This window comes from Schistocerca serialis, chromosome 4 (genome assembly GCF_023864345.2).
Source record: "Schistocerca serialis cubense isolate TAMUIC-IGC-003099 chromosome 4, iqSchSeri2.2, whole genome shotgun sequence".
Taxonomy (NCBI): Eukaryota; Metazoa; Arthropoda; class Insecta; order Orthoptera; family Acrididae; genus Schistocerca; species Schistocerca serialis.
This window is the reverse complement of record NC_064641.1, coordinates 834956386-834973313: the sequence shown is the minus strand read 5'-3', so window position 1 is coordinate 834973313 and position 16928 is coordinate 834956386.

The following is a 16928-nucleotide window of genomic DNA, read 5'->3' as shown; positions in this document are numbered from 1 at the left end:
GAACAATGGAAATTATTACGAGGAGAAAAGTACATACCAATAGAAACAGGATGACACTTGGTCTGCGGGTCTCGTAGCATGATATAGCGCACATGATCTCTCACTTTTATTAATAAACACCATGAATGTGAGAGTACATTTCCACAACCACGCAATCCGATGTACCTGCTGAGGAAAACAGAACGAATGTCCAATTACGAAATGCTGGGGAAGCAGAAGACACAACGACATCAGCTTAAAAGAAAGAACAATGGAAATTATAACGAGGAGAAAAGTACATACCAATAGAAACAGGGTGACACTTGGTCTGCGGGTCTCGTAGCATGATATAGCGCACATGATCTCTTACTTTTATTAATAAACACCATGAATGTGAGAGTACATTTCCACAACCACCCAATCCGATGTACCTGCTGAGGAAAACAGAACGAATGTCCAATTACGAAATGCTGGGGAAGCAGAAGACACAACGACATCAGCTTAAAAGAAAGAACAATGGAAATTATAACGAGGAGAAAAGTACATACCAATAGAAACAGGGTGACACTTGGTCTGCGGGTCTCGTAGCATGATATAGCGCACATGATCTCTCACTTTTATTAATAAACACCATGAATGTGAGAGTACATTTCCACAACCACGCAATCCGATGTACCTGCTGAGGAAAACAGAACGAATGTCCAGTTACGAAATGCTGGGGAAGCAGAAGACACAACGACATCAGCTTAAAAGAAAGAACAATGGAAAATATAACGAGGAGAAAAGTACATACCAATAGAAACAGGGTGACACTTGGTCTGCGGGTCTCGTAGCATGATATAGCGCACATGATCTCCCACTTTTATTAATAAACACCATGAATGTGAGAGTACATCTCCACAACCACGCAATCCGATGTACCTGCTGAGGAAAACAGAACGAATGTCCAATTCCGAAATGCTGGGGAAGCAGAAGACACAACGACATCAGCTTAAAAGGAAGAACAATGGAAATTATAACGAGGAGAAAAGTACATACCAATAGAAACAGGGTGACACTTGGTCTGCGGGTCTCGTAGCATGATATAGCGCACATGATCTCTCACTTTTATTAATAAACACCATGAATATCAGAGTACATTTCCACAACCATGCAATCCGATGTACCTGCTGAGGAAAACAGAACGAATGTCCAATTACAAAATGCTGGGGAAGCAGAAGACACAACGACATCAGCTTAAAAGAAAGAACAATGGAAATTATAACGAGGAGAAAAGTACATACCAATAGAAACAGGGTGACACTTGGTCTGCGGGTCTCGTAGCATGATATAGCGCACATGATCTCTCACATTTATTAATAAACACCATGAATGTGAGAGTACATTTCCACAACCACGCAATCCGATGTACCTGCTGAGGAAAACAGAACGAATGTCCAGTTACGAAATGCTGGGGAAGCAGAAGACACAACGACATCAGCTTAAAAGAAAGAACAATGGAAATTATAACGAGGAGAAAAGTACATACCAATAGAAACAGGGTGACACTTGGTCTGCGGGTCTCGTAGTATGATATAGCGCACATGATCTCTCACTTTTATTAATAAACACCATGAATGTGAGAGTACATTTCCACAACCATGCAATCCGATGTACCTGCTGAGGAAAACAGAACGAATGTCCAATTACGAAATGCTGGGGAAGCAGAAGACACAACGACATCAGCTTAAAAGAAAGAACAATGGAAATTATAACGAGGAGAAAAGTACATACCAATAGAAACAGGGTGACACTTGGTCTGCGGGTCTCGTAGCATGATATAGCGCACATGATCTCTCACTTTCATTGATAAACACCATGAATGTGAGAGTACATTTCCACAACCACGCAATCCGATGTACCTGCTGAGGAAAACAGAACGAATGTCCAGTTACGAAATGCTGGGGAAGCAGAAGACACAACGACATCAGCTTAAAAGAAAGAACAATGGAAATGATAACGAGGAGAAAAGTACATACCAATAGAAACAGGGTGACACTTGGTCTGCGGGTCTCGTAGCGTGATATAGCGCACATGATCTCTCACTTTTATTAATAAACACCATGAATGTGAGAGTACATTTCCACAACCACGCAATCCGATGTAACTGCTGAGGAAAACAGAACGAATGTCCAATTACAAAATGCTGGGGAAGCAGAAGACACAACGACATCAGCTTAAAAGAAAGAACAATGGAAATTATATCGAGGAGAAAAGGACATACCAATAGAAACAGGGTCACACTTGGTCTGCGGGTCTCAAGCATGATATAGCGCACATGATCTCTCACTTTTATTAATAAACACCATGAATATCAGAGTACATTTCCACAACCACGCAATCCGATGTACCTGCTGAGGAAAACAGAACGTATGTCCAATTACAAAATGCTGGGGAAGCAGAAGACACAACGACATCAGCTTAAAAGAAAGAACAATGGAAATTATAACGAGGAGAAAAGTACATACCAATAGATACAGGGTGACACTTGGTCTGCGGGTCTCGTAGCATGATATAGCGCACATGATCTCTCACATTTATTAATAAACACCATGAATATCAGAGTACATTTCCACAACCACGCAATCCGATGTACCTGCTGAGGAAAACAGAACGAATGTCCAATTACGAAATGCTGGGGAAGCAGAAGACACAACGGCATCAGCTTAAAAGAAAGAACAATTGAAATTATAACGAGGAGAAAAGTACATACCAATAGAAACAGGGTGACACTTGGTCTGCGGGTCTCGTAGCATGATATAGCGCACATGATCTCTCACTTTTATTAATAAACACCATGAATGTGAGAGTACATTTCCACAACCACGCAATCCGATGTACCTGCTGAGGAAAACAGAACGAATGTCCAATTACAAAATGCTGGGGAAGCAGAAGACACAACGACACCAGCTTAAAAGAAAGAACAATGGAAATTATAACGAGGAGAAAAGTACATACCAATAGAAACAGGGTGACACTTGGTCTGCGGGTCTCGTAGCATGATATAGCGCACATGATCTCTCACTTTTATTAATAAACACCATGAATGTGAGAGTACATTTCCACAACCACGCAATCTGATGTACCTGCTGAGGAAAACAGAACGAATGTCCAGTTACGAAATGCTGGGGAAGCCTAAGACACAACGACATCAGCTTAAAAGAAAGAACAATGGAAATTATAACGAGGAGAAAAGTACATACCAATAGAAACAGGGTGACACTTGGTCAGCGGGTCTCGTAGCATGATATAGCGCACATGATCTCTCACTTTTATTAATAAACACCATGAATGTGAGAGTACATTTCCACAACCACGCAATCCGATGTACCTGCTGAGGAAAACAGAACGAATGTCCAGTTACGAAATGCTGGGGAAGCAGAAGACACAACGACATCAGCTTAAAAGAAAGAACAATGGAAATTATAACGAGGAGAAACGTACATACCAATAGAAACAGGGTGACACTTGGTCTGCGGGTCTCGTAGCATGATATAGCGCACATGATCTCTCACTTTTATTAATAAACACCATGAATGTGAGAGTACATTTCCACAACCATGGAATCCGATGTACCTGCTGAGGAAAACAGAACGAATGTCCAATTACGAAATGCTGGGGAAGCAGAAGACACAACGACATCAGCTTAAAAGAAAGAACAATGGAAATTATAACGAGGAGAAAAGTACATACCAATAGAAACAGGGTGACACTTGGTCTGCGGGTCTCGTAGCATGATATAGCGCACATGATCTCTCACTTTTATTAATAAACACCATGAATGTGAGAGTACATTTCCACAACCACGCAATCCGATGTACCTGCTGAGGAAAACAGAACGAATGTCCAGTTACGAAATGCTGGGGAAGCAGAAGACACAACGACATCAGCTTAAAAGAAAGAACAATGGAAATTATAACGAGGAGAAAAGTACATACCAATAGAAACCGGGTGACACTTGGTCTGCGGGTCTCGTGGCATGATATAGCGCACATGATCTCTCACTTTTATTAATAAACACCATGAATATCAGAGTACATTTCCACAACCACGCAATCCGATGTACCTGCTGAGGAAAACAGAACAAATGTCCAGTTACGAAATGCTGGGGAAGCAGAAGACACAACGACATCAGCTTAAAAGAAAGAACAATGGAAATTATAACGAGGAGAAAAGTACATACCAATAGAAACAGGGTGACACTTGGTCTGCGGGTCTCGTAGCATGATATAGCGCACATGATCTCTCACTTTTATTAATAAACACCATGAATATCAGAGTACATTTCCACAACCACGCAATCCGATGTACCTGCTGAGGAAAACAGAACGAATGTCCAGTTACGAAATGCTGGGGAAGCAGAAGACACAACGACATCAGCTTAAATGAAAGAACAATGGAAATTATAACGAGGAGAAAAGTACATACCAATAGAAACAGGGTGACACTTGGTCTGCGGGTCTCGTAGCATGATATAGCGGACATGATCTCTCACTTTTATTAATAAACACCATGAATGTGAGAGTACATTTCCACAACCACGCAATCCGATGTACCTGCTGAGGAAAACAGAACGAATGTCCAGTTACGAAATGCTGGGGATACAGAAGACACAACGACATCAGCTTAAAAGAAAGAACAATGGAAATTATAACGAGGAGAAAAGTACATACCAATAGAAACAGGGTGACACTTGGTCTGCGGGTCTCGTAGCATGATATAGCGCACATGATCTCTCACTTTTATTAATAAACACCATGAATGTGAGAGTACACTTCCACAACCACGCAATCCGATGTACCTGCTGAGGAAAACAGAACGAATGTCCAATTACGAAATGCTGGGGAAGCAGAAGACACAACGACATCAGCTTAAAAGAAAGAACAATGGAAATTATAACGAGGAGAAAAGTACATACCAATAGAAACAGGGTGACACTTGGTCTGCGGGTCTCGTAGCATGATATAGCGCACATGATCTCTCACTTTTATTAATAAACACCATGAATGTGAGAGTACATTTCCACAACCACGCAATCCGATGTACCTGCTCAGGAAAACAGAACGAATGTCCAGTTACGAAATGCTGGGGAAGCAGAAGACACAACGACATCAGCTTAAAAGAAAGAACAATGGAAATTATAACGAGGAGAAAAGTACATACCAATAGAAACAGGGTGACACATGGTCTGCGGGTCTCGTAGCATGATATAGCGCACATGATCTCTCACTTTTATTAATAAACACCATGAATGTGAGAGTACATTTCCACAACCACGCAATCCGATGTACCTGCTGAGGAAAACAGAACGAATGTCCAATTACGAAATGCTGGGGAAGCAGAAGACACAAAGACATCAGCTTAAAAGAAAGAACAATGGAAATTATAACGAGGAGAAAAGTACATACCAATAGAAACAGGGTGACACTTGGTCTGCGGGTCTCGTAGCATGATATAGCGCACATGATCTCTCACTTTTAATAATAAACACCATGAATGTGAGAGTACATTTCCACAACCACGCAATCCGATGTACCTGCTGAGGAAAACAGAACGAATGTCCAGTTACGAAATGCTGGGGAAGCAGAAGACACAACGACATCAGCTTAAAAGAAAGAACAATGGAAATTATAACGAGGAGAAAAGTACATACCAATAGAAACAGGGTGACACTTGGTCTGCGGGTCTCGTAGCATGATATAGCGCACATGATCTCTCACTTTTATTAATAAACACCATGAATGTGAGAGTACATTTCCACAACCACGCAATCCGATGTACCTGCTGAGGAAAACAGAACGAATGTCCAATTACGAAATGCTGGGGAAGCAGAAGACACAACGACATCAGCTTAAAAGAAAGAACAATGGAAATTATAACGAGGAGAAAAGTACATACCAATAGAAACAGGGTGACACTTGGTCTGCGGGTCTCGTAGCATGATATAGCGCACATGATCTCTCACTTTTATTAATAAACACCATGAATGTGAGAGTACATTTCCATAACCACGCAATCCGATGTACCTGCTGAGGAAAACAGAACGAATGTCCAATTACGAAATGCTGGGGAAGCAGAAGACACAACGACATCAGCTTAAAAGAAAGAACAATGGAAATTATAACGAGGAGAAAAGTACATACCAATAGAAACAGGGTGACACTTGGTCTGCGGGTCTCGTAGCATGATATAGCGCACATGATCTCTCACTTTCATTAATAAACACCATGAATGTGAGAGTACATTTCCACAACCACGCAATCCGATGTACCTGCTGAGGAAAACAGAACGAATGTCCAGTTACGAAATGCTGGGGAAGCAGAAGACACAACGACATCAGCTTAAAAGAAAGAACAATGGAAATTATAACGAGGAGAAAAGTACATACCAATAGAAACAGGGTGACACTTGGTCTGCGGGTCTCGTAGCATGATATAGCGCACATGATCTCTCACTTTTATTAATAAACACCATGAATGTGAGAGTACATTTCCACAACCACGCAATCCGATGTACCTGCTGAGGAAAACGGAACGAATGTCCAATTACGAAATGCTGGGGAAGCAGAAGACACAACGACATCAGCTTAAAAGAAAGAACAATGGAAATTATAACGAGGAGAAAAGTACATACCAATAGAAACAGGGTGACGCTTGGTCTGCGGGTCTCAAGCATGATATAGCGCACATGATCTCTCACTTTTATTAATAAACACCATGAATATCAGAGTACATTTCCACAACCACGCAATCCGATGTACCTGCTGAGGAAAACAGAACGAATGTCCAATTACAAAATGCTGGGGAAGCAGAAGACACAACGACATCAGCTTAAAAGAAAGAACAATGGAAATTATAACGAGGAGAAAAGTACATACCAATAGAAACAGGGTGACACTTGGTCTGTGGGTCTCGTAGCATGATATAGCGCACATGATCTCTCACATTTATTAATAAACACCATGAATATCAGAGTACATTTCCACAACCACGCAATCCGATGTACCTGCTGAGGAAAACAGAACGAATGTCCAATTACGAAATGCTGGGGAAGCAGAAGACACAACGACATCAGCTTAAAAGAAAGAACAATTGAAATTATAACGAGGTGAAAAGTACATACCAATAGAAACAGGGTGACACTTGGTCTGCGGGTCTCGTAGCATGATATAGCGCACATGATCTCTCACTTTTATAAATAAACACCATGAATGTGGGAGTACATTTCCACAACCACGCAATCCGATGTACCTGCTGAGGAAAACAGAACGAATGTCCAATTACAAAATGCTGGGGAAGCAGAAGACACAACGACATCAGCTTAAAAGAAAGAACAATGGAAATTATAACGAGGAGAAAAGTACATACCAATAGAAACAGGGTGACACTTGGTCTGCGGGTCTCGTAGCATGATATAGCGCACATGATCTCTCACTTTTATTAATAAACACCATGAATGTGAGAGTACATTTCCACAACCACGCAATCCGATGTACCTGCTGAGGAAAACAGAACGAATGTCCAGTTACGAAATGCTGGGGAAGCAGAAGACACAACGACATCAGCTTAAAAGAAAGAACAATGGAAATTATAACGAGGAGGAAAGTACATACCAATAGAAACAGGGTGACACTTGGTCTGCGAGTCTCGTAGCATGATATAGCGCACATGATCTCTCACTTTTATTAATAAACACCATGAATGTGAGAGTACATTTCCACAACCACGCAATCCGATGTACCTGCTGAGGAAAACAGAACGAGTGTCCAGTTACGAAATGCTGGGGAAGCAGAAGACACAACAACATCAGCTTAAAAGAAAGAACAATGGAAATTATAACGAGGAGAAAAGTACATACCAATAGAAACAGGGTGACACTTGGTCTGCGGGTCTCGTAGCATGATATAGCGCACATGATCTCTCACTTTTATTAATAAACACCATGAATGTGAGAGTACATTTCCACAACAACGTAATCCGATGTACCTGCTGAGGAAAACAGAACGAATGTCCAATTACGAAATGCTGGGGAAGCAGAAGACACAACGACATCAGCTTAAAAGAAAGAACAATGGAAATTATAACGAGGAGAAAAGTACATACCAATAGAAACAGGGTGACACTTGGTCTGCGGGTCTCGTAGCATGATATAGCGCACATGATCTCTCACTTTTATTAATAAACACCATGAATGTGAGAGTACATTTCCACAACCACGCAATCCGATGTACCTGCTGAGGAAAACAGAACGAATGTCCAGTTACGAAATGCTGGGGAAGCAGAAGACACAACGACATCAGCTTAAAAGAAAGAACAATGGAAATTATAACGAGGAGAAAAGTACATACCAATAGAAACAGGGTGACACATGGTCTGCGGGTCTCGTAGCATGATATAGCGCACATGATCTATCACTTTTATTAATAAACACCATGAATGTGAGAGTACATTTCCACAACCACGCAATCCGATGTACCTGCTGAGGAAAACAGAACGAATGTCCAGTTACGAAATGCTGGGGAAGCAGAAGACACAACGACATCAGCTTAAAAGAAAGAACAATGGAAATTATAACGAGGAGAAAAGTACATACCAATAGAAACAGGGTGACACTTGGTCTGCGGGTCTCGTAGCATGATATAGCGCACATGATCTCTCACTTTTATTAATAAACACCATGAATGTGAGAGTACATTTCCACAACCACGCAATCCGATGTACCTGCTGAGGAAAACAGAACGAATGTCCAGTTACGAAATGCTGGGGAAAAAGAAGATACAACGACATCAGCTTAAAAGAAAGAACGATGGAAATTATAACGAGGAGAAAAGTACATACCAATAGAAACAGGGTGACACTTGGTCTGCGGGTCTCGTAGCATGATATAGCGCACATGATCTCTCCCTTTTATTAATAAACACCATGAATATCAGAGTACATTTCCACAACCACGCAATCCGATGTACCTGCTGAGGAAAACAGAACGAATGTCCAGTTACGAAATGCTGGGGAAGCAGAAGACACAACGACATCAGCTTAAAAGAAAGAACAATGGAAATTATAACGAGGAGAAAAGTACATACCAATAGAAACAGGGTGACACTTGGTCTGCGGGTCTCGTAGCATGATATAGCGCACATGATCTCTCACTTTTATTAATAAACACCATGAATATCAGAGTACATTTCCACAACCACGCAATCCGATGTACCTGCTGAGGAAAACAGAACGAATGTCCAGTTACGAAATGCTGGGGAAGCAGAAGACACAACGACATCAGCTTAAACGAAAGAACAATGGAAATTATAACGAGGAGAAAAGTACATACCAATAGAAACAGGGTGACACTTGGTCTGCGGGTCTCGTAGCATGATATAGCGCACATGATCTCTCACTTTTATTAATAAACACCATGAATATCAGAGTACATTTCCACAACCACGCAATCCGATGTACCTGCTGAGGATAACAGAATGAATGTCCAATTACAAAATGCTGGGGAAGCAGAAGACACAACGACATCAGCTTAAAAGAAAGAACAATGGAAATTATAACGAGGAGAAAAGTACATACCAATAGAAACAGGGTGACACTAGGTCTGCGGGTCTCGTAGCATGATATAGCGCACATGATCTCTCACTTTTATTAATAAACACAATGTGTATCAGAGTACATTTCCACAACCACGCAATCCGATGTACCTGCTGAGGAAAACAGAACGAATGTCCAATTACAAAATGCTGTGGAAGCAGAAGACACAACGACATCATCTTAAAAGAAAGAACAATGGAAATTATAACGAGGAGAAAAGTACATACCAATAGAAACAGGGTGACACTTGGTCTGCGGGTCTCGTAGCATGATATAGCGCACATGATCTCTCACTTTTATTAATAAACACCATGAACATCAGAGTACATTTCCACAACCACGCAATCCGATGTACCTGCTGAGGAAAACAGAACGAATGTCCAATTACAAAATGCTGGGGAAGCAGAAGACACAACGACATCAGCTTAAAAGAAAGAACAATGGAAATTATAACGAGGAGAAAAGTACATACCAATAGAAACAGGGTGACACTTGGTCTGTGGGCCTCGTAGCATGATATAGCGCACATGATCTCTCACTTTTATTAATAAACACCATGAATATCAGAGTACATTTCCACAACCACGCAATCCGATGTACCTGCTGAGGAAAACAGAACGAATGTCCAATTACAAAATGCTGGGGAAGCAGAAGACACAACGACATCAGCTTAAAAGAAAGAACAATGGAAATTATAACGAGGAGAAAAGTACATACCAATAGAAACAGGGTGACACTTGGTCTGCGGGTCTCGTAGCATGATATAGCGCACATGATCTCTCACTCTTATTAATAAACACCATGAATGTGAGAGTACATTTCCACAACCACGCAATCCGATGTACCTGCTGAGGAAAACAGAACGAATGTCCAGTTACGAAATGCTGGGGAAGCAGAAGACACAACGACATCAGCTTAAAAGAAAGAACAATGGAAATTATCACGAGAAGAAAAGTACATACCAATAGAAACAGGGTGACACTTGGTCTGCGGGTCTTGTAGCATGATATAGCGCACATGATCTCTCACTTTTATTAATAAACACCATGAATGTGAGAGTACATTTCCACAACCACGCAATCCGATGTACCTGCTGAGGAAAACAGAACGAATGTCCAGTTACGAAATGCTGGGGAAGCAGAAGACACAACGACATCAGCTTAAAAGGATGAACAATGGAAAATATAATGAGGAGAAAAGTACATACCAATAGAAACAGGGTGACACTTGGTCTGCGGGTCTCGCAGCATGATATAGCGCACATGATCTCTCACTTTTATTAATAAACACCATGAATGTGAGAGTACATTTCCACAACCACGCAATCCGATGTACCTGCTGAGGAAAACAGAACGAATGTCCAGTTACGAAATGCTGGGGAAGCAGAAGACACAACGACATCAGCTTAAACGAAAGAACAATGGAAATTATAACGAGGAGAAAAGTACATACCAATAGAAACAGGGTGACACTTGGTCTGCGGGTCTCGTAGCATGATATAGCGCACATGATCTCTCACTTTTATTAATAAACACCATGAATATCAGAGTACATTTCCACAACCACGCAATCCGATGTACCTGCTGAGGAAAACAGAACGAATGTCCAGTTACGAAATGCTGGGGAAGCAGAAGACACAACGACATCAGCTTAAAAGAAAGAACAATGGAAATTATAACGAGGAGAAAAGTACATACCAATAGAAACAGGGTGACACTTGGTCTGCGGGTCTCGTAGTATGATATAGCACACATGATCTCTCACTTTTTTTAATAAACACCATAAATAAGAGAGTACATTTCCACAACCACGCAATCAGATGTACCTGCTGAGGAAAACAGAACGAATGTCCAGTTACGAAATGCTGGGGAAGCAGAAGACACAACGACATCAGCTTAAAAGAAAGAACAATGGAAATTATAACGAGGAGAAAAGTACATACCAATAGAAACAGGGTGACACTTGGTCTGCGGGTCTCATAGCATGATATAGCGCACATGATATCTCACTTTTATTAATAAACACCATGAATATCAGAGTACATTTCCACAACCACGCAATCCGATGTACCTGCTGAGGAAAACAGAACGAATGTCCAATTAAAAAATGCTGGGGAAGCAGAAGACACAACGACATCAGCTTAAAAGAAAGAACAATGGAAATTATAACGAGGAGAAAAGTACATACCAATAGGAACAGGGTGACACTTGGTCTGCGGGTATCGTAGCATGATATAGCGCACATGATCTCTCACTTTTATTAATAAACACCACGAATGTGAGAGTACATTTCCACAACCACGCAATCCGATGTACCTGCTGAGGAAAACAGAACTAATGTCCAGTTACGAAATGCTGGGGAAGCAGAAGACACAACGACATCAGCTTAAAAGAAAGAACAATGGAAATTATAACGAGGAGAAAAGTACATATAAATAGAAACAGGGTGACACTTGGTCTGCGGGTCTCGTAGCATGATATAGCGCACATGATCTCTCACTTTTATTAATAAACACCATGAATGTGAGAGTACATTTCCACAACCACGCAATCCGATGTACCTGCTGAGGAAAACAGAACGAATGTCCAATTACGAAATGCTGGGGAAGCAGAAGACACAACGACATCAGCTTAAAAGAAAGAACAATGGAAATTATAACGAGGAGAAAAGTACATACCAATAGAAACAGGGTGACACTTGGTCTGCGGGTCTCGTAGCATGATATAGCGCACATGATCTCTCACTTTTATTAATAAACACCATGAATATCAGAGTACATTTCCACAACCACGCAATCCGATGTACCTGCTGAGGAAAACAGAACGAATGTCCAATTACAAAATGCTGGGGAAGCAGAAGACACAACGACATCAGCTTAAAAGAAAGAACAATGGAAATTATAACGAGGAGAAAAGTACATGCCAATAGAAACAGGGTGACACTTGGTCTGCGGGTCTCGTAGCATGATATAGCGCACATGATCTCTCACTTTTATTAATAAACACCATAAATGTGAGAGTACATTTCCACAACCACGCAATCCGATGTACCTGCTGAGGAAAACAGAACGAATGTCCAGTTACGAAATGCTGGGGAAGCAGAAGACACAACGACATCAGCTTAAAAGAAAGAACAATGGAAATTATAACGAGGAGAAAAGTACATACCAATAGAAACAGGGTGACACTTGGTCTGCGGGTCTCGTAGCATGATATAGCGCACATGATCTCTCACTTTTACTAATAAACACCATGAATGTGAGGGTACATTTCCACAACCACGCAATCCGATGTACCTGCTGAGGAAAACAGAACGAATGTCCAGTTACGAAATGCTGGGGAAGCAGAAGACACAACGACATCAGCTTAAAAGAAAGAACAATGGAAATTATAACGAGGAGAAAAGTACATACCAATAGAAACAGGGTGACACTTGGTCTGCGGGTCTCGTAGCATGATATAGCGCACATGATCTCTCACTTTCATTAATAAACACCATGAATGTGAGAGTACATTTCCACAACCACGCAATCCGATGTACCTGCTGAGGAAAACAGAACGAATGTCCAGTTACGAAATGCTGGGGAAGCAGAAGACACAACGACATCAGCTTAAAAGAAAGAACAATGGAAATTATAACGAGGAGAAAAGTACATACCAATAGAAACAGGGTGACACTTGGTCTGCGGGTCTCGTAGCATGATATAGCACACATGATCTCTCACTTTTATTAATAAACACCATGAATATCAGAGTACATTTCCACAACCACGCAATCCGATGTACCTGCTGAGGAAAACAGAACGAATGTCCAGTTACGAAATGCTGGGGAAGCAGAAGACACAACGACATCAGCTTAAAAGAAAGAACAATGGAAATTATAACGAGGAGAAAAGTACATACCAATAGAAACAGGGTGACACTTGGTCTGCGGGTCTCGTAGCATGATATAGCGCACATGATCTCTCACTTTTATTAATAAACACCATGAATGTGAGAGTACATTTCCACAACCACGCAATCCGATGTACCTGCTGAGGAAAACAGAACGAATGTCCAATTACGAAATGCTGGGGAAGCAGAAGACACAACGACATCAGCTTAAAAGAAAGAACAATGGAAATTATAACGAGGAGAAAAGTACATACCAATAGAAACAGGGTGACACTTGGTCTGCGGGTCTCGTAGCATGATATAGCGCACATGATCCCTCACTTTTATTAATAAACACCATGAATGTGAGAGTACATTTCCACAACCACGCAATCCGATGTACCTGCTGAGGAAAACAGAACGAATGTCCAGTTACGAAATGCTGGGGAAACAGAAGACACAACGACATCAGCTTAAAAGGAAGAACAATGGAAATTATAACGAGGAGAAAAGTACATACCAATAGAAACAGGGTGACACTTGGTCTACGGGTCTCGTAGCATGATATAGCGCACATGATCTCTCACTTTTATTAATAAACACCATGAATGTGAGAGTACATTTCCACAACCACGCAATCCGATGTACCTGCTGAGGAAAACAGAACGAATGTCCAATTACGAAATGCTGGGGAAGCAGAAGACACAACGACATCAGCTTAAAAGAAAGAACAATGGAAATTATAACGAGGAGAAAAGTACATACCAATAGAAGCAGGGTGACACTTGGTCTGCGGGTCTCGTAGCATGATATAGCGCACATGATCTTTCACTTTTATTAATAAACACCATGAATATCAGAGTACATTTCCACAACCACGCAATCCGATGTACCTGCTGTGGAAAACAGAACGAATGTCCAATTACAAAATGCTGGGGAAGCAGAAGACACAACGACATCAGCTTAAAAGAAAGAACAATGGAAATTATAACTAGGAGAAAAGTACATACCAATAGAAACAGGGTGACACTTGGTCTGCGGGTCTCGTAGCATGATATAGCGCACATGATCTCTCACTTTTATTAATAAACACCATGAATGTGAGAGTACATTTCCACAACCACTCAATCCGATGTACCTGTTGAGGAAAACAGAACGAATGTCCAATTACGAAATGCTGGGGAAGCAGAAGGCACAACGACATCAGCTTAAAAGAAAGAACAATGGAAATTATAACAAGGATAAAAGTACATACCAATAGAAACAGGGTGACACTTGGTCTGTGGGTCTCGTAGCATGATATAGCGCACATGATATCTCACTTTTATTAATAAACACCATGAATGTGAGAGTACATTTCCACAACCACGCAATCCGATGTACCTGCTGAGGAAAACAGAACGAATGTCCAGTTACGAAATGCTGGGGAAGCAGAAGACACAACGACATCAGCTTAAAAGAAAGAACAATGGAAATTATAATGAGGAGAAAAGTACATACCAATAGAAACAGGGTGACACTTGGTCTGCGGGTCTCGTAGCATGATATAGCGCACATGATCTCTCACTTTTATTAATAAACACCATGAATGTGAGAGTACATTTCCACAACCACGCAATCCGATGTACCTGCTGAGGAAAACAGAACGAATGTCCAGTTACGAAATGCTGGGGAAGCAGAAGACACAACGACATCAGCTTAAAAGGAAGAACAATGGAAATTATAACGAGGAGAAAAGTACATACCAATAGAAACAGGGTGACACTTGGTCTACGGGTCTCGTAGCATGATATAGCACACATGATCTCTCACTTTTATTAATAAACACCATGAATGTGAGAGTACATTTCCACAACCACGCAATCCGATGTACCTGCTGAGGAAAACAGAACGAATGTCCAATTACGAAATGCTGGGGAAGCAGAAGACACAACGACATCAGCTTAAAAGAAAGAACAATGGAAATTATAACGAGGAGAAAAGTACATACCAATAGAAGCAGGGTGACACTTGGTCTGCGGGTCTCGTAGCATGATATAGCGCACATGATCTTTCACTTTTATTAATAAACACCATGAATATCAGAGTACATTTCCACAACCACGCAATCCGATGTACCTGCTGTGGAAAACAGAACGAATGTCCAATTACAAAATGCTGGGGAAGCAGAAGACACAACGACATCAGCTTAAAAGAAAGAACAATGGAAATTATAACGAGGAGAAAAGTACATACCAATAGAAACAGGGTGACACTTGGTCTGCGGGTCTCGTAGCATGATATAGCGCACATGATCTCTCACTTTTATTAATAAACACCATGAATGTGAGAGTACATTTCCACAACCACGCAATCCGATGTACCTGCTGAGGAAAACAGAACGAATGTCCAATTACGAAATGCTGGGGAAGCAGAAGACACAACGACATCAGCTTAAAAGAAAGAACAATGGAAATTATAACAAGGATAAAAGTACATACCAATAGAAACAGGGTGACACTTGGTCTGCGGGTCTCGTAGCATGATATAGCGCACATGATATCTCACTTTTATTAATAAACAACATGAATGTGAGAGTACATTTCCACAACCACGCAATCCGATGTACCTGCTGAGGAAAACAGAACGAATGTCCAGTTACGAAATGCTGGGGAAGCAGAAGACACAACGACATCAGCTTAAAAGAAAGAACAATGGAAATTATAACGAGGAGAAAAGTACATACCAATAGAAACAGGGTGACACTTGGTCTGCGGGTCTCGTAGCATGATATAGCGCACATGATCTCTCACTTTTATTAATAAACACCATGAATGTGAGAGTACATTTCCACAACCACGCAATCCGATGTACCTGCTGAGGAAAACAGAACGAATGTCCAGTTACGAAATGCTGGGGAAGCAGGAGACACAACGACATCAGCTTAACAGAAAGAACAATGGAAATTATAACGAGGAGAACAGTACATACCAATAGAAACCGGGTGACACTTGGTCTGCGGGTCTCGTAGCATGATATAGCGCACATGATCTCTCACTTTTATTAATAAACACCATGAATGTGAGAGTACATTTCCACAACCACGCAATCCGATGTACCTGCTGAGGAAAACAGAACGAATGGCCAGTTACGAAATGCTGGGGAAGCAGAAGACACAACGACATCAGCTTAAAAGAAAGAACATTGGAAATTATAACGAGGAGAAAAGTACATACCAATAGAAACAGGGTGACACTTGGTCTGCGGGTCTCGTAGCATGATATAGCGCACATGATCTCTCACTTTTATTAATAAACACCATGAATGTGAGAGTACATTTCCACAACCACGCAATCCGATGTACCTGCTGAGGAAAACAGAACGAATGTCCAGTTACGAAATGCTGGGGAAGCAGAAGACACAACGACATCAGCTTAAAAGAAAGAACAATGGAAATTATAACGAGGAG